At 41.6% G+C, this 23740-nt stretch overlaps 1 protein-coding gene across 9 annotated transcripts in view; it reads right to left on the bottom strand.

Annotated features, from left to right (window-relative positions):
- The window catches only part of LOC126364463 (ran-binding protein 3), a 280357-nt gene that overhangs the window by 155011 nt on the left and 101606 nt on the right, over positions 1–23740 (bottom strand). For all 9 annotated transcript variants that reach the window (XM_050008064.1, XM_050008059.1, XM_050008061.1 and 6 more), the window contains one exon: positions 5484–5551. The gene's annotated coding sequence lies outside the window, so the exon portion shown is untranslated. The remainder of the gene's footprint in view (positions 1–5483; positions 5552–23740) is intronic.

The following is a 23740-nucleotide window of genomic DNA, read 5'->3' as shown; positions in this document are numbered from 1 at the left end:
GGGAGAGGGGAGGGAGGAGGAGGGAGGAAGAGGGGGAGGGGAGGGAGGGAGAGGGGAGGGAGGGAGGGAGGAAGGGAGAGAGAGAGAGAGAGAAGTGGTGGTGGGAGAGAGGCAGTAGTTGTGAAGGAGAGAAATGGATGAAGAGAACAGCAGAGGAAACCCAGGAGAAATTACATATCGATGGTCAGTAAGAGAGAGAGTGTCAGTGAAGGAGAAATACAGGTGCGAGGAGATAAAAGCAGTCGGGCCAAATGAGAAAAAGGGGGGGGGGGGAATCTGGATTCTCGCAGATCGGCGAACTGTAACACATAGGTATGAGAGAGAGCGCATTTTGCACCGAAACTTCAAACACTTGGGTATGGGGGAAAACTTAAGTTGTACACCCAAGAATTTTTAAGCTGCAGAGATATGGTGGAGAAAATGGCAGTGAGAAAGAAAGACAAAATAAGACAGTGTAAGTGAGAGGACTCACTGGCAGTGGGATAATACCGTAAATCAACGCGAGAAAAAGGAGACAGTGGGAGAGACACATCAGAAGCGACAGTGGGACTGAGATGCTGAGTATGAAAGCTCAGCTACAAAGAGGAACTGGGTAAAAGAATTTAGAATGTTCCGTGTTGAAAGAGCACGAATAAGTTCGCATGCCACAATTTTTGATGAGCAAGGCGGAATGAAGACTGTGGCAAGTGGTTCCCCACTTTTGTGTGAGAGAGTTATAAAGAGGAACATATTCACCTTTTTGTGCTCAGACAGGAGCATTTTTCAGCTTGTGTCTATATGACCAAAGACCCTTCTTGGAAACAGGATTCACCTGCACTTTTTACCAATCGCTAAGAACCCTTCGCTACTCCAGCAATGAACTATTGCGAGCCGACGTGACTTTCCGCACTTAAACAATTTTAATATTTCGGCTTTCTTTGTGTCGGTGCAAGCACGATGACCTAGCGACGGAATATATAATTTCGATCCGCTCAGTGGCTTGACGTATTGCTAAAATTTCTTAGGATTTTTATCCCCGATCAAGTAGGAACATTTTAGTTTCGAATTCACTGAACGCTCCTCTCATTGCTCTCCGTACGTTTATTTTCGGCTTCGTTCGGCTTTTGTTTGTCAATTAGGCTTTGATTTCGCTTAAACCCGCGATGAAACACTCTTTATTGACGTAGTATCTTTCTTAACACAGCTGCTGAACCGGACATTTCCCATTCCTCACAACCTTGTTCGGTACATACTGGCCTACGGCATATAATGATTGGTGAGAGAATTCAAAACAAAGTATATTAAAGAGAGCAATAAAAAGATTCACTTTTGAATAATTTTCGAGGTAGTTCTCCACTTATAATTTGAAACAACCATTCGTATCTAATTCCCCAAATGCTATGAGGTCCTGATAGACGTTATTCGGCGAACACGAGAGAACGAGTCACAGCTCTGAAAAATGGGGTCGCTCCGCTAGAACTGTGGACAGGGTTGTAATTACAAGGGAGGAGAGATGTCGAACGCAGAGGTTGTTTCGGGGAAATTTTCGATTTGTTCTCCGTTGTGAATCGAAGCAGCGGGACTGGGCCCGGGCTCCCGCGGCGGCCTGGCCGGCGGATTTCCCCCGCGGCCGCACCTGATTAGTGGTCAGAGCCGGACCGCGCTGTTCGTCGGCTGCCCCGCGCTCACTGCTACACCCTCACACCGCCTACCCAACACCAGACAGCCATCTGCTCCACATGCGCCGCCTATCCTACTCTTCCTTCAGCTACAAGTCCAAAAAGCTTAATAAATCTAATACAATGTCTCAGTAACACCCCCTTATCTTCCAGCACAGAAAAACCACGGGCAGTGTCATCGCAACTACCGAACAGTTAAAAATAAATAAATAAATAAATACAAAACAGTGCAGGAAGACTGTGTATGTTGATAGTCACTGTCTTCTACAAAACGAAGAAAGACTTCAGTACTTAATAAGTCTCTATCTAGATGCGTCCTTCAGACATCAGCAACACTTCAACGCAACACAGTTGGTCATTAATTGTCCAGTTTTGATATGCAGGGTAAATCACCTAAAACTTGCACCGGAAATTAGAAGTGGTACTGATGAGTGGTTTTCGCAGAATGGATCGTCAGTGAGCGGCTCCTGCTGTTACACAAATCACCAGTATGTAATAATACTTAGAAAGTGTATTTTTTCTGCAAACATACGCTTTTAAATAGCCTACTGTCATTGACAAACGAGAAGGCAAATTACAACGTCAGTGGCGTTCGTTGCAGGATCCTAGTGTGAGTCGTTTGCGAGGTATCCTACTTTTGGAAAGTTCCCACGCGACACTTGTAAAATACCTGTGGCAGAACACCCTGCAGATCAACACAAGAGCGGACATTAGCTATGCGGATTCTGATCAGTAATGAGACAAGTGACCATCACAGGTTCTGTTCAAAATCACCACCGACAGCGGCAATACACGCTTGCAGTAAGGTATGGACCGACTGCTGCAGACGTGCTAGCATTTCAGCGACGATGTCCGACCAGTCTGCAGTAATATGTCGTTGCATACCCTCGTGTGTAGTTGTTAAGTCCTTGTGTGCAGCGTCCTTCAGCTTCGTGCATCCATTCGCCGTGTTTTAGGTGTAGCAGAACAAAGAGCACAAGTCGTCGTAGAACAACTGAAAAAACGCAGAACATGTTCCACATGTGAGCCCAAAAAGATGAGGAAGACGCCTTATGTTTGCCATTGATGAAAGACGCCAATTTGCCTTGAATACTCGTCAAAAATTTAGAGCGGGTGCAAAAAAAAACACTCCTGAGAATGAAACTAAACACCTACGAAATACTAGAGAAATTTTTATTTTTTTAAATATTTTAGAGTAGTTTTTTACGTTTTTACTATCACGCGTGTAATAAACAATAAAAATATAGCAAAGACTAAATTTTGAAGTGCAAGGTATTTGAATTTTTATATGAAGTACTGTTATATTCATTTTCTGCTGTTTTCTGTTTCGTAAAAACAAACTAAGATATTTTTTGTGCAGTATTATTCTAACCTTTTACATTAAAAACTGAATTGTTTCACTGAAATTACTGAATGAAATTTTTATGACTATTTGAATATAGCGCTCTGTCAGAGAGCATCGTGACAAATAAATGACATGGGAAGTTAAGGGTTAACGAAGTCGCTATGGCTTTCGTAGGTTATAATAAAATAGTGGTAATACAAAACGTAGCTGCAACTGCTTGTAAACAATGGCAGGGTGTATACATGGACAAGGAAAAAAATTCCCGGATTTTTCCCAGATTTTCTGGTTGAAAATACACTTTTCCCGTGTTAAGTGATAGTATACTTTTCCTTGGCACTGTAAAATTTATCAGTACTTTGAATGTTTATGGTTTTATATGGCGACGTAGAATTTCCCGGCACTTAAGAAAACGAAACTAAGGGGGGGGGGAAACACGTTTTGGAAAGATCTCTGATGTGCAGCAACATGTACGCTGCATAGTTTCGTGTTATGAAGGTATAACTTCGAATTCCACCAAACACCGCATGTTACTTTCCAAAGCATTGAAATCGAGATTGCGACGCGCTTCTGTAAGCCAGTCATAGCTCATGTCATGTGATCTCGCCAGCTGAAGACAGCACAGACCACGTGATGTAGTCAGCCAATAGCAAGATCACTAATAAGTAGTGCGAAAAATACAAATAGAAAAAGTTAATGGTTTAAATTAATATACATAGTGTTGCTACAAGAAAAACAAAGCTTTCACATATAATCGTGGTCTCGAAGATTAATAAGCTGCAAGTGAAGCTAAGCTTCCACATATGATGTTGATCTTTTTTGCGCATGTTACGCTTTGAGACGTATCACACAAATGTGCCAGTAAAATTTTTGATAACGACGTAAATTTGTCATCTTCTGGGTTCGAAATTCTTCTAGATGGTCGTCCTCAAAGAGTTGATTTTTAAATGAGTGTCAAACGCTCTGTGATTTAAGAAATTCATCGTACACTCTCGCACATAGTTCATCTGGTGTAAAAGGAAATTTACTTTCAAAAAGTAGCGCTTTTCAAACCACCATTTGCAATATTTTCCCGTGACGTGTCAGAAGCTGATTCGTTTCAGCAGTTGTCAGAGAGCGCCAGGTAACAGGCGCACCTGTTCTTGCACAGCTACGATGACGGAGGAAGCTCGTATGTTCGTACGTGTAAAACATACAAAGATTTTGCGCTATGTCACAAAAGAAACAAAACATCAGAATAGACTTCAAGAGTATCGGAATTTCGTGAACCATACTAAAATGCATAATTCGGCTTAAAGTGCACATTTTATGTCCAGAATCGGATGTAAATTTTCTTGATGTAAATTTTTTCGAGTACCACTACTGTATTGTCTCATGTTTGGTTCTTTATTATGGCATAAGGCCATGCGAGCTAGAAAATGGAAAATGTGCACTTGAAATACAGCGAACAGTTGAAACTAACCAACAGTGTGAAATTAAACACTTAGTTTCAAATAAACTGACTGCCTCATCGCTAAAGATTACTAAAAGTCAAATCTCTTTAGCAAACCGACAAAAATAACTTCATTATTCTGCAAGGCGATTAATGCTTGACTGTCAGAAAGGGGGAGAAAATTTTAGCCTTCCGTAAACATGCGAACGTATTTTAATTCATTTGATAGCTCCCAGCCACAGAAATCCATTTCGTTTTCATTTTATGTGAGAGCAATAAATGAAGAGGAAACAGCAAAATCACTAAACGTAAACACGGGTCTCGTGGAGACTACCCACCTCCCCACTACAGCTCAGACTGTTCTGTGCATCAGCCCCGGATCTACGACATTTCTGAGTACCATTACCAACCAGCAGAAGAAGAAGAAAAGATTCCACGAAGAGACGCTAAAAGAAATGTTAGAAACGGACGTTGCTTTTAGAATTGCTTTCTTGTATCATATGGCCGTACTTTCCATTGCTTATTGCTGGAGCATTTGTGGATGTACAGGCTTCTTGTTTAGAAGTTTGTGAATGAGTCCATCAAAATCCGTTTTCTCCGAAGACCTTTCCATGTACAATATGAGAGAGAGAGAGAGAGAGAGAGAAAGAGAGAGAGAGAGAGAGAGGGGGGGGGGGGAATTAAGATCTGGTCTTTTCACTGTGATGCTCGTCGTCTGGAGAATTGAATATTTATCCAACACCCGTACGATTTAACGGCAAGAAACCGTAGTATGTTGGTGTCCCTGGTCACACTGTTTAACACCTTTATGGTGATAACGTCCAAATAAATGGGGCAACAAGACACTAGTTTTGAACTCTCCCATCGTTCTAATGAGGTGATACATCAGTCTGTTGATTGTCGAACGTCCAGGGTTTCCAAGACATGATGTAACGACAGGACCCTTTTTTAAAATTTTCATTCAATTGATCAATGTGACAATGACAACGACACCGCGTCCAGTGTAACAGTACTTACAGAAATAAAAATGCGTAGAGCACAAATTACTCACCGTTCCGCAATACTTCACTGATTTGTTCCTTGGTGTTATGAAACTTCTGCACAAATATGTTACCAGAACTGCAAAAGAAAAATAAGGATAGTTTTAGTATATACAACACAGCCAGTTAGTAATAAGAAAAAGACGGACAGGCACAAGACGGTTCTTAAAACATTTACTGATACTCCTAGTACCAAAACTAAGGCTGAAAGCACTTCTTCTGAAACGCTGACGCGTCATCAGAGTTTAATGTAGGAATAACAAGACTAACAAGCAGGGCAAAGAGGCGTTATTAACCTTTCAACACAGGCGCTTCCTGATTGGCGAGCGCAGGCAGCATTCAGGCAACCTTAAAAGCCTTCACAAGGAAAATAGCACCGGAGCTACCAGGAAAACATGCACAGCTCCCTGTGAAGCAGCCGTCAAGCAGACGACAGAACCTGTAAGGGAGCCGTCGGGCGAGCCGGCAAGTAATCTTACAGCGAATCTTATGCCAGCTTGCACGACTACGTCGCGACAGTCCATTAGGTCGGAATTAGGACTGGCTAATCACGTAGAATAGAGGCATATTGAATTTTTCCCATAACACTGTTGCAGCAAATGATTAAACTTTTTGTTGTATTTTATGAATTTTAATTTCTCATTCAGAACGCCAGAGATTTTAAAACTCATCTTAAAGCCCCCAAGTCAAGACGCTATAACTTATCTGAGCATTACGTGTTCTCACATCTCGCCATTGTCGAACATGATCGTCTTGGTGGTCCAGGTGTTATGGTGTGAAGAGGCATAAAATTACATTGGTGTTTTGATCTCCAAATCTTTAAACACGGTACTCTCACTTGTCAACTTTATTGTGACGCTGTACTCTTAACACAGTCGCTTTTTGCTACTCGAGGTCGAAGAATGAGACGAACTTTATAGCAGCATTCTCGAAAATGTGTCTCACCTTTCATTCTCTCTCCAAGAGAAGAGAGCGGGCGCGTGTGGAACTTTGTTCTTTTGAGCCTTGCGAAAGTTGACAGTTGTGCAAGGTTAACCATACTTAGGCTATAAACTCAAACAAGCCTTAACAATGTCAAAGAAACAAACGAAACGCCGCCTTTCCTCACAGAATGCGACAACAGTCTACCACAGAACCAAACAATAGAGGCTAATCTTTCTAGTTTCAACATGCTGTAACAATATGTCACTCACACAAACGATATGCCGTGTCCCTCTCAGCTAGTGGATCTCATTACTGATCGTGTCTGCGTGGTTCACTTATTCTTGTCAAATGCACACTGTGTATCTTGGTGCATTTTAAGAAGTGACGGATCAAATTTGTCTTATGGCAGAAAAGGGAACTAAGTCCTGGTGCAACTAAAAATAGACATACAAAATAAACAAAATTTGATACTAAAATAGACGTACCAAATAAACAATTAGAGGAGAAGTGGTAAGTGTTGTATAATTGTTGCAAAATGCAGTATTCTGGAGAACTTCCATTATTCGTAAGTAGACGATACATTAAGCCTCCGTTACTCGCGTGGTCATTCTTGACACGTTTACTTGCGCGAATTAAAGGTATCATCCACAACATAAACGGTGTATTTGGCCACTTTCATAAGTATATATGAATTATTTTAGAAGTGTTTTATTTAAGTCTAAATGTAACACATTTAATACACAAATACAGTAAGGTATACACTCGGTTTTGGCCGGCCGGTGTGGCCGTGCGTTTCTAGGCGCTTCAGTCTGGAACCGCGTGACCGCTACGGTCGCAGATTCGAATCCTGCCTCGGGCATGGATGTGTGTGATGTCGTTAGGTTAGTTAGGTTTAAGTAGTTCTAAGTTCTAGGGGACTGATGACCACAGATGTTAAGTCCCATAATGCTCAGAGCCATTTCAAACACTCGGTGTTGAACATTTTTGGCAACTGTTCTTCGTGAATAGCTCCACTGCCTCTAGACAGCAGCCGAACACCTATCAAACCTGACGCATCTGAAGTGCAACCTGAATCGATTTTCACAGATGCATAAGGCAGCATCATTCAAGTCCGTTGCCCAGTGAGTTATCCCACAACTTGGGTGAACTCTTTCTAGAAAGTCTCAGAGATCCACACAGATAGCAGAAACCAATGAACGTTCAGATCTCTCTGACATGTGTTTCTTAAGCAACCGTTTCCCTCGAAAAGTTACCACGAACTTCATTGCCGTAAATACTACTACTACCTACTGCAGTAAATTTTATCCAAGAATAACGTCGTAATATCTGTCTCTGTCGTTGTTATACGAGCTTCATTTTTTGGCCCACCTAAACGCGTAATATTACAAGATTTTGTTCTAACATTGGTAGGATATTTACTTTTCCTCCATTTGGCTATTACATCGTTTGTTGAAAAAAATAAGGCCTATTGAATTACTTCTTCTGGGATTCAAATACATTATTTTCTGACACTTACTGTTCTGTGCCTAAATCATGACAGCTTTCATAAACACAATGTTCGTTCTTTGAGTCAGTACTACCACTGTCAGATCTTCATCACTCAGCCCATACAACCATTCCAGTTTTCATCTAAGGTGTAATTTTTTTTTAGCTTTGATATTTATTCTACAAAATGGAAGTATATGGAGTACTTACTTGTCCTAAGTAAGTATTATTGGTACAAAGCAAATTAACTGTATTCAGTTTAAAAACCTCTAAAATTACGCATATGAAAGTTGTATTGGATCTAGGAGAGCAATAAAGAAACATTTGAAAGTTGTGTTGAATCTAGGAAAGCAATACAGAAACATACACTTGTCTTGATTCAGAATGTAGTAACAATACTCGTGCAAATGTAAGTGTCCTTCAGGCTATGATTCATAAAAAAAAGCAAGTAGTAGACCTGATAGCCATTGATGGTCGAAACTAACGGATGGAGAGATAACATACATGTAATGAAAATGGCGCGTACTACATCCAACATATTTAGACAATAAAGACCGGGAAAATCAGTGTGTCATCCGCGAGAGTAACGGGCGAAGGAGGCATGAAACCTCGGCGCAGCATAAGAAATCACTGCGAGAGTCGTTAGAGGCACCAAATTTTATCAAAGTCTCGCCTGCATCCTGTAAAAACGCTGAGGAAAGTGTAGTAACCGCTACGATACATAATCATCTACATAATAAAGGAGGACAGGATTGCACAAGAAATTTCCCCGGAATAAAAGAACTTGTACAGACTTAAGGTATCTTTCTTTGACCAACCTAACTTTCAGTGGAAGTGCAAATTGTGGAAGTTATGATAGTATGCATGATATGGAGGATGCATTGTGTAAAATAATTACTGAGGATATTTTAGCGAAATTAGAAGTCAGCTGGATGGTATTCTGTTATGATAGACGAATCTTCTAATATATTTTTGAACATTGTGTGGCCCATCGATTAGTTCTAGCAAACAGTCAAGCAGCTGAATACTGTTTGAAGCTTTTATTAAACTTTCCAGATATTCTGAACAGAATTTACAGCTACTCTGAACAGTCACCAAAGAATTCGAAAGCATTAAAAGATATGCAAGAAATAGTTAATAGACCACGAAAAAATTTGTTATAGTAGCTTGCTCTCATTGAGAGAGACGGTAAATTCACAGTATGCACATTGGAATTCTTTGGTATCTGTGGAGGAAAAAGATGAGTAGCTGCTGGCTTGCTAAAAAATGTAAAGCGTCTTAAATTTTTGTCAGTATTGTCTTTATGAAAGATGTCATGTTTCTCGTTAACAAACTGTGTTTGGCATTTCAAAAGTCAAATTTAAATCACAGAGCATACAAAATTGCTTGAAAGGAGGTATACATGGGCTTGAGGACCTTAAACTGAAATCTGGTCCTATTCACAGCTCTTTTACTGATAAAGTATCTCCGAAATGTCAAGAAGATGGGTCTAGTTTCTTGGAAACATGATACAAGATTCATTGCAGCACATAAGTGTTATAAAGCACACGGTTTGCAAATTTTTGGATAATCTGTTTATAAGTTTAAATGGGAGACTAAGGTGGTTTAGAGAAGATAGGAGTTGTAATGTACTGCGTCCCAAAAACTACAGAAGTGATGAGTATGGCAACAAGCAAATCACAGACATATACACACTAATTCTGCACGTCTATAAATTTAAATTATCTGTTGTTGGAATGCGCATTGTTTACGAAGGTGGTGTACAGTAGATTCGTCAGATGAGAAAACAATTCCCTCTTATGGATTTAATTATAGAATACGCCACTAGTATTCCCTTGCACACAACTGACTGCGACGGACGATTTACCTGCATGAACAATATAAAAACAGAAATCGGAAATCGTCTTTTTCTGGAGAACGTTTGATTCTGAAAAGGCATACATTGTGTGGAGCTTGCTTGAAACCCACATATTCAAATGCGATGTGATATGGAATATGTGGATCTACGTGAGTAAAAGTTAATGTAAAAAAATAATTATTTCGCAGATTACTGTTGGCTTATTCAATATACATATATTTCACTTTTACAATCATCTTTAATAGTACAATTTATACAATTTTCTACCAGCAGAATTTTGCACAAATGTACATTTTGATCTGTGCATTTTTTGTGAACATTATTTTATTTTCTAGCTTAAACGCTTCTCCTACTCCATGAGCGTCTCTTTGGGAGAGTATTTGGTTCTGACTTCATTTTTATGAATGACATCACGAGGTGGAGGAACTTCTGGAATGAATGTATAATCAGCGAATGGACTGCCCTGCCAGTTCTCCTGACGTGTGTACCATCGAGAACGTGGGGGATACGGTGGGAAGACGTATTGCAGCACGTCCACATACACCAACGACAACCCAAAAGCCAAAAGTAGTCAACTGTGCAGGGGAGGGGTGTGTGGAACGGCCCATCACGAGACCACCTTTGCTACCTTGTAATAAGCATGGGTGCACGTTGCAGACCATACACTGCCGTCCGTTGTTGATCACACAACACATTACGGGCCATGTCCTGTCTTTTGTTATGTCCAGGGGCATCATAAATCGCAGCGACTTGAGTGTAATTATTGTCTTCGAATAAAAGGGTCATTGAGCTAAACTCTAGCATTTCTTTCTATGTACGGTCCCAGTTTTATCGAGCAGTGTTATTTAGCACCGACACATCGTGCACATCTTACTACTTCTCTATCAATGTAATCCTCCGTTAATCCCAGCTCTTGTATTTTGTTCTTGTGTAAACTGCAATCGGAAAGGCATGTTTCGGGGAACACTGTTTTCATACTGTAACTGTAGCCATCTCGAAATCTCACTTTCGATGACCACCCCCGCAACTTATTTTTTAATCAGGAAGAAAGAACCGTCATTTGTATTTTGAATTTTGTCTGGGAGCAAGCAATTAAAACAGGAAACATATTCGTCTCCTCTTCTGTGCTCACAATGTCGACGTGTATTGTGCCAAGGTGGTTGGTCGGAAGGGTCACGGTACGAGTAGCACTTACAATAAGGTCGGAAACGCTAGTCGGAAAATCCATATAGTCCGCTGCTCTATCTGAAGTTGCAAGCTAGATGTATCCCTTGTTAGAAGCAGTTTGCGACTTCACGTCGGCGGGCACCGTGACTAACACTGATGACCCATTATAGCTTTCTAGATAGTAAATTAACGTAGCTGAGGTAAGTAAACAAAAACCTGGAAGTTGACGGTAACTTATAATCTTCTGGCACTATTTTATAATCATGCTCACCCACAGGGCATATTATGCCCAAAAATGGCTTAATGACCACTTTGCACATGATGGTATGGCCCAAAACGACGCACTTTGTATTTGGCGGGGCGTGCTGGAGTAATCTGTGCTTAAAGCTCTCCACCCGTAAAACGTTACAGACAAATGACACTTAATAATAGGACATGATTCAATATTTCTGTGGAGGTCAGCATGTTGCTGGTTGAGCATCTGTCGCACCAAATGAATGCAATGTGAGGATCCATTTTCTGTGGCTATCGGGTTTCATAATGGTTCGTATAACTTACCAGCACAATGAACGTTTTGGTATCCTATGTGTTAACAGATGTATGGAGCGGGGTTTCAATTGTCACGTGCTTGTGGCTATTTGCTTGTAGAGCACCAACGCAAAACATACAGCACTACTGTGTTTAGATTGCTGCTGACTGCTAGCATAAACAACTGAAGCGATAAAGAAACTCGTACTGACATGCATAGTCAAATACAGAGATATGTAAAGAGTCAGAATATGGCGCTGCGGTCGGCAACTTCTATATGAGACAGTGTGTGGCGCATTTGTTAGATCGATTACAGCTACTACAATGGCAGGTTACCAAGATTGAGTTTGAACGTGGTGTTATAGTCGGCGCACGAGCGATGGGACCAGCGTCTCCGAGGTAGCGATGAAGTGGGGATTTTCCCGAACAATCACGTCACAAGTGTACTATAAATCCCCGACATCGCCGCGGCGAGAAAAAAATGCTCCAAGAACGGGACCAAGACGACTGAAGAGAGTCGTTCAACGCGAGAGAAGTGCAACCCTTCCGCAAACTGCTGGGAATTTCAATGCTGTCCCATCAACAAGTGTCAGCGTGGGGAACCACTGAACAAAACATCATCGATATGGCCTTTCGGAACCGAACGCCCACTCGGGTACCATTGATGACTGCATGAACAAAGTTTCATGCCTTGCCTGGGCCCGTCAACACCGACACTGGACTTTTGATGACTGGAAGCATGTCGGGAGAGTCTTATTTAAAACTGTATCGAGTGGATGGAATTGTACGGGTATGGAGACAACCGCATAAATCCATGGACCCTGCACGTCAGCAGGGGACTGTTCATACATCTACATACAGGTGACACGTACGTAAGCATCCTGTCTGGTCACCTGCATCCATTCATGTTAATTAAGCATTCCGACGGAGTTGGTCAACTCCAGTAGGACAATGCGACACCCCACACGTCCAGAATTGCTAATTAGTGCCTCCAGGAACACTCTTCCGAGTTTAAACACTTCCGCTTGAGCATATCTGGGATGCCTTACTGCGTGCTTTTCAGAAGAGATGTCCATCCCATCGCACTCTTACGGATTTATGGACACCCCTGTAGTATTCATTGTGTCAATTTCCTCCAGCACTTCAGGCATTAGTGGAGTTCATGCCACGTCGTATTGTGGCACTTCTGCGTGCTCGCGGGGGCCCTACACGATATTAGGCAGATGTACTCGTTTCTTTGGTTCTTCAGTGTATCTTCGTTGTGAGAATACTCTATGAAAGTTGAACTGATTCGTTATTCCTCTGCACGTGACGGTGTTTTCTTGAGTACAGAGTCATGTTACGCTGCCACGGATTTATCCCGTGAAATGCCGTGTCGTTATAAATTCAAAAACTCTGTGTACACGTATCTGCGTCAGTAACGAACAAATGGTTTTACAGATAGCGCAATGTTATCAGATTTCAGTAACCAGTAATATTACAGAGTGCTTGATAAAATTATAATCTTCACATTTGCAGTCCCATTAAATAAATAAATAAATAAATAAAAAAAATCATTTAGTGCAGCGACAACTCCTTTGGGGACGATGACGAATCGTTATGTCTAGAAATTTAATTACCAAACAATACTATCGTGTTACGTTCATCGTCACAGGAAGTGGACGTGCGGTTCTAGGCGCTGCAGTCTGGAACCGCGAGACCGCTACGAACGCAGGTTCGAATCCTGCCTCGGGCATGGATGTGTGTGATGTCCTTAGGTTAGATAGGTTTAACTAGTTCTAAGTTCTAGGGGACTAATGACCTCAGAAGTTGAGTCCCATAGTGCTCAGAGCCATTTGAACCATTTTTTTGAAGGACAATTTTTTTTATTTTATTTTTTTTTTATTTTTTATTTTTTTATTTTTTTTCTCATCAGTCTACTGACTGGTTTGATGCGGCCCGCCACGAATTCCTTTCCTGTGCTAACCTCTTCATCTCAGAGTAGCACTTGCAACATACGTCCTCAATTATTTGCTTGACGTATTCCAATCTCTGTCTTCCTCTACAGTTTTCGCCCTCTACAGCTCCCTTTAGTACCATGGAAGTCATTCCCTCATGCCTTAGCAGATGTCCTATCAGCCTGTCCCTTCTCCTTATCAGTGTTTTCCACATATTCCTTTCCTCTCCGATCCTGCGTAGAACCTCCTCATTCTTTACCTTATCAGTCCACCTAATTTTCAACATTCGTCTATAGCACCACATCTCAAATGCTTCGATTCTCTTCTGTTCCGGTTTTCCCACAGTCCATGTTTCACTACCATACAATGCTGTACTCCAGACGTACATCCTCAGAAATTTCTTCCTCAAATTAAGGCCGGTAGACTTCTCTTGGCCAGAAATGCCTTTTTTGCCGTAGCGAGTCTGCTTTTGATGTCCTCCTTGCTCCGTCCGTCCTTGATTATTTTACTGCCTAGCTAGCAGAATTCCTTAACTTCATTGACTTCGTGACCATCAATCCTGATGTTAAGTTTCTCGCTGTTCTCATTTCTACTACTTCTCATTACCTTCGTCTTTCTCCGATTTACTCTCAAACCATACTGTGTACTCATTAGACTGTTCATTCCGTTCAGCAGATCAATTAATTCTTCTTCACTTTCAATCAGGATAGCAATGTCATCAGCGAATCGTATCATTGATATCCTTTCACCTTGTATTTTAATTCCACTCCTGAACCTTTCTTTTATTTCCATCATTGCTTCCTCGATGTACAGATTGAAGAGTAGGGGCGAAAGGCTACAGCCTTGTCTTACTCCCTTCTTAATACGAGCACTTCGTTTTTGATAGTCCACTCTTATTATTCCCTCTTGGTTGTTGTACATATTGTATATGACCAGTCTCTCCCTATAGCTATTATATTGTCGAACGCTTTTTCCAGGTCGACAAATCCTATGAATGTGTCTTGAGTTTTCTTTAGCCTTGCTTCCATTATCAGCCGTAACGTCAGAATTGCCTCTCTCGTGCCTTTACTTTTCCTAAAGCCAAACTGATCGTCACCTAGCGCATTCCCAATTTTCTTTTCCATTCTTTTGTATATTATTCTTGTAAGCAGCTTCGATGCCTGAGCTGTTAAGCTGATTGTGCGATAATTCTCGCACTTGTCAGCTCTTGCCGTCTTCGGAATTGTGTGAATGATGCTTTTCCGAAAGGCAGATGGTTTGTCGCCAGACTCATATATTCTACACACCAACGTGAATAGTAGTTTTGTTGCCACTTCCTCTAATTATTTTAGAAATTCTGATGGAATGTTATCTATCCCTTCTGCCTTATTTGACCGCATGTCCTCCAAAGCTCTTTTAAATTCCGATTCTAATACGGGATCTCCTATCTCTTCCAAATCGACTCCTGTTTCTTCTTCTATCGCATCAGACAAATCTTCACCTTCATAGAGGCTTTCAATGTATTCCTTCCACCTATCTTCCTCTGCATTTAACAGTGGAATTCCCGTTGCACTCTTAATGTTACCAAAGGTTGTTTTGACTTTCCTGTATGCTGAGTCTGTCCTTCCGACAATCATATCTTTTTCGATGTCTTCACATTTTTCCTGCAGCCATTTCGTCTTAGCTTCCCTGCACTTCCTATTTATTTCATTCCTCAGCTACTTGTATTTCTGTGTTCCTGATTTTCCCGGAACGTGTTTGTACTTCCTCCTTTCATCAATCAACTGAAGTATTTGATCATACAATGTAAGCTTTCACGGCCGGTATTGTCTTCAGAGGGGCGCCCTCTGTACTGCCTATATAATCAGCGCTTCCTCGAGTTCTCTTCGCAGTTCGCCGCTTTACCTCCGAGGATGTCTCCCGCAGTCGGAGACGAAACGTCAGGAGAGAGTTTTATACTTCGACCACGCCCTATCAGCCCGGAAGTTTTAATTGAAAACTGAAGTATTTCTTCTGTTACCAATGGTTTCTTCGCAGCTACCTTCTTTGTACCTATGTGTTCCTTCCCAACTTGTGATGGCCCTTTTTAAAGACGTCCATTCCTCTTCAACTGTGTTGCCTACTGCGCTATTCCTTATTGCTGTATCTATAGCGTTAGAGAACTTCAAACGTATCTCGTCATTCCTTAGAACTTCCGTATCCCACTTCTTAGCGTATTGATTCTTCCTGACTAATGTCTTGAACTTCAGCCTACTCTTCATCACTACTATATTGTGATCTGAGTCTATATCTGCTCCTGGGTACGCCTTACAATCCAGTATCTGATTTCGGAATCTCTGTCTGACCATGATGTAATCTAATTGAAATCTTCCCGTATCTCCCGGCCTTTTCCAAGTATACCTCCTCCTCTTGTGATTCTTGAACAGGGTATTCGCTAATACTAGCTGAAACTTGTTACAGAACTCAATTAGTCTTTCTCCTCTTTCATTCCTTGTCCCAAGCCCATATTCTCCTGTAACCTTTTCTTCTACTCCTTCCCCTACAACTGCATTCCAGTCGCCCATGACTATTAGATTTTCGTCCCCCTTTACATACTGCATTACCCTTTCAATATCCACATACACTTTCTCTATCTGTTCATCTTCAGCTTGCGACGTCGGCATGTATACCTGAACTATCGTTGGTCTGCTGTCGATTCTGATTAGAACAACCCGGTCACTGAACTGTTCACAGTAACAGACCCTCTGTCCTACCTTCCTATTCATAACGAATCCTACACCTGTTATACCATTTTCTGCTGCTGTTGATATTACCCGATACTGATCTGACCAGAAATCCTTGTCTTCCTTCCACTTCACTTAACTGACCCCTACTATACCTAGATTGAGCCTTTGCATTTCCCTTTTCAGATTTTCTAGTTTCCCTACCACGTCCAAGCTTCTGACATTCCACGCCCCGACTCGTAGAACGTTATCCTTTCGTTGATTATTCAGTCTTTTTCTCATGGTAACCTCCCCCTTGGCAGTCCCCTCCCGGAGATCCGAATGGGGGACTATTCCGGAATCTTTTGCCAATGGAGAGATCATTATGACACTTCTTCAACTACAGGCCACATGTCCTGTGGATACACGTTACGTGTCTTTAATGCAGTGGTTTCCATTGCCTTCTGCATCCTCATGTCGTTGATCATTGCTGATTCTTCCGCCTTTAGGGGCAATTTCCCACCCCTAGGACAAGAGAGTGCCCTGAACCTCTATCCGCTCCTCCGCCCTCTTTGACAAGGCCGTTGACAGAATGAGGCTGACTTCTTATGCCGTAAGTCTTCGGCCGCCAATGCTGATTATTTATCAAAATTTAGGCAGTGGCGGGGATCGAACCCGGGACCGAAGACGTTTTGATTATGAATCAAAGACGCTACCCCTAGACCATTATGTTAGCTTATATTAGTACAAACGCGTCATGAGTCCCCTTCCGTAACTGGGCACCCACCGTGCTTGAATGTGGTGCGACGGAGCAGTGTTCAATACACGTTACTGCAATGGATTTTTCTCTACTGGGAGGAGTACAAGGAGGTTGTTTCAGCCAAGTGACGACCTCAAGAGCTACTTAGGTGAGATGTAGCTCCAAGGTTCGAATAGCGGGCAACGGCAGAGTACAGGGACTTGATGCCCTCCACATCGTATCCAAATTACGCCATTGGCAGAGGATGACGCAAAGGCTTGTCAGCATCTCGCGACCGTCATGGACTGATCAAGGAGGTTTTTTAATTTTATTTTTTTATACGTCAGCCAAGTAATATATAAATTAACACAGGTAAAAATGTTAATTCGTTTTTGAGATATACATCATTGTTCCGTATTGTAACCGACAAGGTGGGGTAGGGGTAAAGTGGTGACCAACCTCCGTTTCTCTCACCATACCATAAGGCGTGAACGAAGAAATAGTGTAACATCACGTCACAATTCTTAGAACCCAACACCGGCTGCTTGCGAGAAAGAACAACCTTAGTTTAAAACGTGCGCGAACTATGCTGGCCACCGCTTTGTTGGCTGACCGCAGGGCCTGGAAACAACAGGGTGTTTGCGGCGCTCCCTGCTCCCTGGGGTGCTGCCGCTGGCGGGTTATTTACTCGTTACGAGGAAGCATCTCGGCCTCCGGTGGCGGCACTCGCAGGAATTGGTTCATCAGCTAAAGGACCCCTCCTTTCGTCCCGTCCTCTGTGGCAATTCAGCTAATTAGGTTCCGGCGTGGAAACAGTAAGCAAGGGTCCTGTAATGTGCTATGCCGACCGTGCTAATTGAGTATCTTCGAGGAATCGTTAACAATCTTCTCTAGAAAGAAGTTTCCGAAGATCATAGGTCCTTCGTTAACTCTGAAACTTTTCTCACCTTTCGCACTCAGTAACTACTGGGAACCACACTTCACTGACTAGCGAGTATGTTTGCATTTACAGTGTTTACACTGTGTGCCAGGACTATTTACAAGTAAATGTTATGTAAACTATACAGATATACACGCTGTGTATCAGGAAGAAAAATGAATGTTTCAAATGGCTGTGACAGGGAAAGTTTCAAGACTTTAAAATTTGGCATATGTAGGTCATTTTTCATTTGAAACCCTATAATGTATATATCAATGTAATCAGGAAAGACTATAGAATTTAATAAAGTCATAAAAATTCCGATTTTTCCTCCATTTATAAGTACCCTGTATACTTAAAACAGTTTCATTCTCCATCGGCAAAAAACATGGGGCGGGAGGGAGGGGGAGAAAAAGAGGGGGGAGGAGAGAGGATTGGTGAGGGCCTAGTGTGTCACTGAAATGGAGGTCATCAGATGGAGTAAGACCTTAAGTGGCAAGGAATGATGAAGGAATCAGCCTTTGCTTTTCTGGAGGGATCATTCTGGCATTTGACAGAAACCTAAATCAGATGACCTGATAGGAATTTCAATCTTGCTCCTCATGAAATTCCACCTTTTTTTTTAACCACTAAACCAACTTATTTGAAAATACAGGGGGGAAAAATCGTTTATTAGCATTCCATGCTCGCAAAGTCGTTTCACAGGTAGCGAAAATTTGCAACTAATTTTGGAGAGCTCCACTACACAACTAACTGTAATGTCTGTTAATCATCCAAAACACATTACAAAACTCATCTACTATTAATTAAGAAAAGTATGTCATGAAATGATAAGACAATGCGGCCTCGATAACGGTCACTGACACATTACCGATGACTGCCGCTGGAACGTTGAGTGGGGCACAAAGGATACTTTCAGAATTAATTGATTAATATAATAAACTAACAAGTTCCCCGAAAGTATGTCAGGATAACTGCCATATCAGTGCAAAAATGGAAGGAAACTGCTGCAGGCAGGTGAACAGACTGCTTAAAATTTGTGCCCGGCCACGCCCCGGACCTGTAGCAGCATTAGCGCCAATCTCATCGTAATGTGATTCATTCAATTGAGCTTCATGGTGCCGAGATTGGACTCGACGGCAGACATCGTTTAATCTGCGTCACATTCCATTAGCGTTCGAAGAAAGTTCACACAGCCGACAAACTACTAATTATAACCGAACAAAGCGTAGCAATGTTGATATTCTCGGCTCTTTAGTGCCACGGAAGACAGCAAAAGATGGAAAATGACTTTTTACCGAAAATATTTCCTCTTAAGCTACGTCGAAACACGTATGGTTGTATTTCGCACTGTTTCCAGCATTTACTGTCAGCCGGCCGCGGCCGCGGTGGTCTCGCGGTTCTAGGCGCGCAGTCCGGAACCGTGCGACTGCTACGGACGCAGGTTCGAACCCTGCCTCGGGCATGGATGTGTGTGATGTCCTTAGGTTAGTTAAGTTTAAGAAGTTCTAAGTTCTAGGGGACTGATGACCACAGCAGTTGAGCCCCATAGTGCTCAGAGCCATTGGAACCATTTACTGTCAGACAGACACAATCCGGGCGACGTTTTTGTTAAAAGGAAATAAATCTTTAACATTATTCCATTAATATATTAAATTTATTACCTGTTACGTTACGTCGTGCAAAACCTAACACACCCAAAACATACGCTGACAGTTCTACATACCAACATAAAAGTTGCTCAGTAATGGTACCATTTCTTAGTTTCAGGTTTGGTTCCAATTTCCTGCTTGTAGAATGTTCGTTTCAGCCGCATTTCACGTACACTCACAAGTGACTCGAAGAATCCTAATCCGTATCATTACATGGCTAAAACGGGGACAACCCCACTCGCAGGTTTGTTTTCTAACTGCTTCAGGGGCAAGCAAAACTGGATTCTCAATATTTCGTACAATTACTAACAGAATCTAAAATTTTAAAATGCTGTCATAATCTTTTCATTAAGACTTATAGTTTTATGGTAAAGCTTAAAAACAGAAAGAGAACTATTACTGTTAGGAACAGTGAACATGTCTAAGGCAGCATTTCCAACAAACTTTACATATGATTTTAATTCTTTACGAAAAACTGACTTGCTGACACCCAACCGCCCCCCCCCCCCCCCCCCACAAAAAAGTTTATCGCTTCCTGCATTTTCGCTCGTCGAGCAAGTAAAACTGCAACATCACTCACAATGTTTTAATTTATTACATCTTTACTAATACCTCTTTTCGCAACACATTTTGGAAGACAGTATTCGCACAGACCACTGAACATAGCTGCAAAATTATATCACTCTACGACAATTAGTTCCAGATGTACGACGTTTTGTACATGGAAGTTCGATTTTTTGAAGAATCAGGATTGGGAGTTCACTTGAAGACACCTAACTAAAATTTTGGTTTTGAAGGAAAACAATACACGGCTCGGCAAAAGGATCTGACGGTTTTAAATTAATAACTGGCTTATAACATTAAATTTAGAAACGTTTATTAATTAAAAAAGTCTTTGAAACTGAAAATTATGTCCAAGTGGTGTCCATCATTCGCAACGCTGTCAAAGTCCAGTCAAAGATGTCAAAAATTAGCCCCAAAACTTTGATTTGATAGATTTTCTGACGATGGCATCATTAAGTTCGCCAAGTGTCCGTGGTGTTTAAGGTACCACCATAGTACACAGTCAACGTCCGCGGTAGATGTACCAGTTCCATCCAGATCCAAGTCAAGCACCATAGAGAGGGCCAATAGTTGGATGGGTGAAAGTTCGGGTACGCTGCGTGCTGTTGACAATTTTCCTTTTTCCTTTCCGGCTGAGGGGTGGTGGTGGTGGTGGTGGTGGTGGTGGTGGTGGTGGTGGTGGTGGTGGTGGTGGTAAATTTCTTTCACAAGTCTTTGCGCCAATGTCCTGGATTAAATTCCGAAAATCTCCGCAGTGTCTTTATGATTATGGTACACACATGTCGACGTCTGGAAAACATGCGAACCAAGCAATGTCACCATGACGAGAAAATCAGTGAGAAACATAAATTCACAACAAGCTCCAAAACCGCAAGCACTGCGAATCTGTGTTGCTTTTGTTACAAGGCGAGGTCCCCTGGAATGGCATCGACGTTTTGAAAACATTTACACGGTGATGTTGGTTAAGGTTCCAGGTATCAGCCATTCACCCTGTTCGACCCTCGTTTATGATTAATCGACGCAGAAAAATTTGGGAATTTCGCGTGATGATCAACAGCTTTAATAAAGGTATGTTATGACTATTGGTTGCACACTTATCCACTAGCCGCGTTTTAGTGACTGTGTTTCCTGTGATAGTTTTCGTCATGACTAAACCAAAACGAATGTTTTAAAAAATACGAAACAAAGGAAACAGATACTACATAACAAATATAGCAGCAGTAAAATGGACGTGATAATCTGGTTGTAAATAGTGACAGTTCTTCTACTCCTCCGAGTGTTTCCATGAAAAAACTGCTGGGTAATGTAAAATACAACGCAGCTTCAAACAGTGAAACAAACTGCAATATCATTATTAATCGCCATATACTTATTTCAGCTTTGTGTAAAACGGTGTGTTGTCGTATACGTGGAGGAGAAATTGAAATTTCTGAAAAGCTGTCTCAACGCAATGGTCTGGTGTGCACTTTACAAATAATGTGTTTGAACTGTAAATGCGAAAAGACTTTTAAGACTTCAGAAGTAAGTGTAAAGAATGGACTTTTTGGCACTAATCTAAGATACTTCCATGGACTTAGATGCATAGGAAAAGGCCATTACGCTGGTGAGGTTCTTTGCAGCTTGCTGAACATCTCTAGTCCCCCTACAAAATCTGTCAAATATAACTCCATAGTAAGAAGTAGTGTCAAGATGTGTGCAATGGAGTCAATGATTACAGCAGCAGAGCAGGCTGTAGCAGAAAATATTATTCGACGGATCCTGGCAAGAGAGAGGTTTCCAGTCAAAGAATTCATGTGCATCTATTATCAGCATCGACAATGTGAGTGTTGGGTTTGATGTGATGGCCATGTACAGTTAGGGTTGTAGGCAAGCAGGCAAGAGTACTGAAAAGCAAACTAAGCGCACGAAATGAATTATCGGAGAAACTATGAAGGAACTAGTGGAGGTATCGGGGTTGCTTCTGCAGTGAAAATGTTCCAACGTTCCCAGCACGACCGCGCTGTTCTTGGGGATGGAGACTCACGATCGTATAAGTCAGTGGTGGAGAGTAAACCCTATGGTGATTTGTCAATTACGAAACTAGAGTGCATTAATCATGTACAAAAGAGGATGGGCACAAGACTACGTAGACTCAAACAGCACTTGGGAAGTACCAAGTTATCTGATGGTCTAAGTACAAGACGTCGACTGACTGATAGACAAAATGATCAGATTACATAATTTTATGGTATGGCTATTAGAAGGAACAAGGATAATTTAGATGGTATGAAGAGACCTGTTTGGGCAATTTATTTTCACAAGCTGTCTACAGATGCTGAACCAATACTCAACCTGTGTTCCACTGAATGGTGTAAACACTCGAAGGCAAAAGTAGACACTTTCCCGCACAAAATTACTATACCAAATGCTGTTATCCTTGTCATGAAACCTGTGTTTCAGTATCTTGCCCAACCAGAGCTGTTGAATAAATGTCTCAAGGGCAAAACACAAACTGCGAATGAATCATTTAACAACGTTGTATGGCCGAGGATACAAAAAAATGTGTTTGTTGGAAGGTTAGTCTTTGTACTTGGTGTTTTGGATGCTGTTCTTACTTTTAATGGAATATCTTGGCATTCATAAAGGTTAGAACACCACTATAAGTGTGATGAACTTGGACCAACTGCGAATCATGAAGGCAGAGATTGCATGTCAAAAGAAGCCATATCCAAGAGAAGGAGGGCAGCACTGGGTGAGGAAGATGGAGGAGATGAGGACTACCATCCAGGAGGATATTTTTTATGTATCTGTTGGCTGTATATTAAAAATTTTTCTTTAAACACAATTTTCTCAACATGACATTTTTTAGTATAAAAGCCCCTTTTTCTCAGAAACTTCTGAATCTACATCAATGAATTATTTACCACGTAACATAGATAGTACAATGATGATGTAGCTCTACTTTAGTAGTACTTACTGTAATAGTTAAAATTCAAGACATTAAAATTGTGAAAAAATACAAAAAACTCCATGTTTAGGGAAAAAATAATAACTTTTTCCAGTTGTTATTTTAAAGTGATTGTACAGCAATACAGTCACAAAACATGGGAGAACATGTGATAAAAACACATTCATATACTCAACAGTTCCTGAGAAAACGGGTCATTTATATAGCCAATTTAACATTGTCGAGATAGGGCGGTACGACTGCCCTTAAGGGTGTGCCAAAAACGGACAGTATTTGGCGCGTTTATGTAGAAACATAGATGACTTGCATCGGTATGCGGCAAAGGATGTACATGGATTCACCGCTACACATTAGAATCAAAACAACAAATGCAACAGTGGACGGAAGCTTTTCTTTAGCTCCAAAGAAGGCGAAGACGACGTCATCGGCGGGAAAGGTGGCAGGATCAGTAGTTTGGGATACGCTAATTATTCTAATAACTGACTACCTTAAAAAACGTAGAATATTATTCTAATCTTCTTACGGACCTGAATTTAAAAAATCTAGAAAAAGATCCTGGTTTGCAGAAAATGTTTTTTTATGAAGCAACGCACCTGCCCACGAAAGGGTCTTCGTAAAGGTAAAATTGAGGGAAAACACTATCTGGTGTTGGCGCACCTGCCCTGTTCCCAGGTTTAGTTTCTCAGACTTCCGTCTCTTACAAAAGGCCAGTCTTCCTTGACGGTCAGTGTTTTTCGCTTGCCGGCCGGGATGGCCGAGGGGTTCTAGGCACTACAGTCTGGAACCGCGCGTCCGCTACGGTCGTAGGTTCGAATCCTGTGGGCATGGATGTGTGTGATGTCCTTAGGTTAGTTAGGTTTAAGTAGT

Source organism: Schistocerca gregaria, chromosome 1, assembly GCF_023897955.1.
Source record: "Schistocerca gregaria isolate iqSchGreg1 chromosome 1, iqSchGreg1.2, whole genome shotgun sequence".
Taxonomy (NCBI): domain Eukaryota; kingdom Metazoa; phylum Arthropoda; class Insecta; order Orthoptera; family Acrididae; genus Schistocerca; species Schistocerca gregaria.
This window is presented reverse-complemented; position numbering and strand designations above follow the sequence as displayed.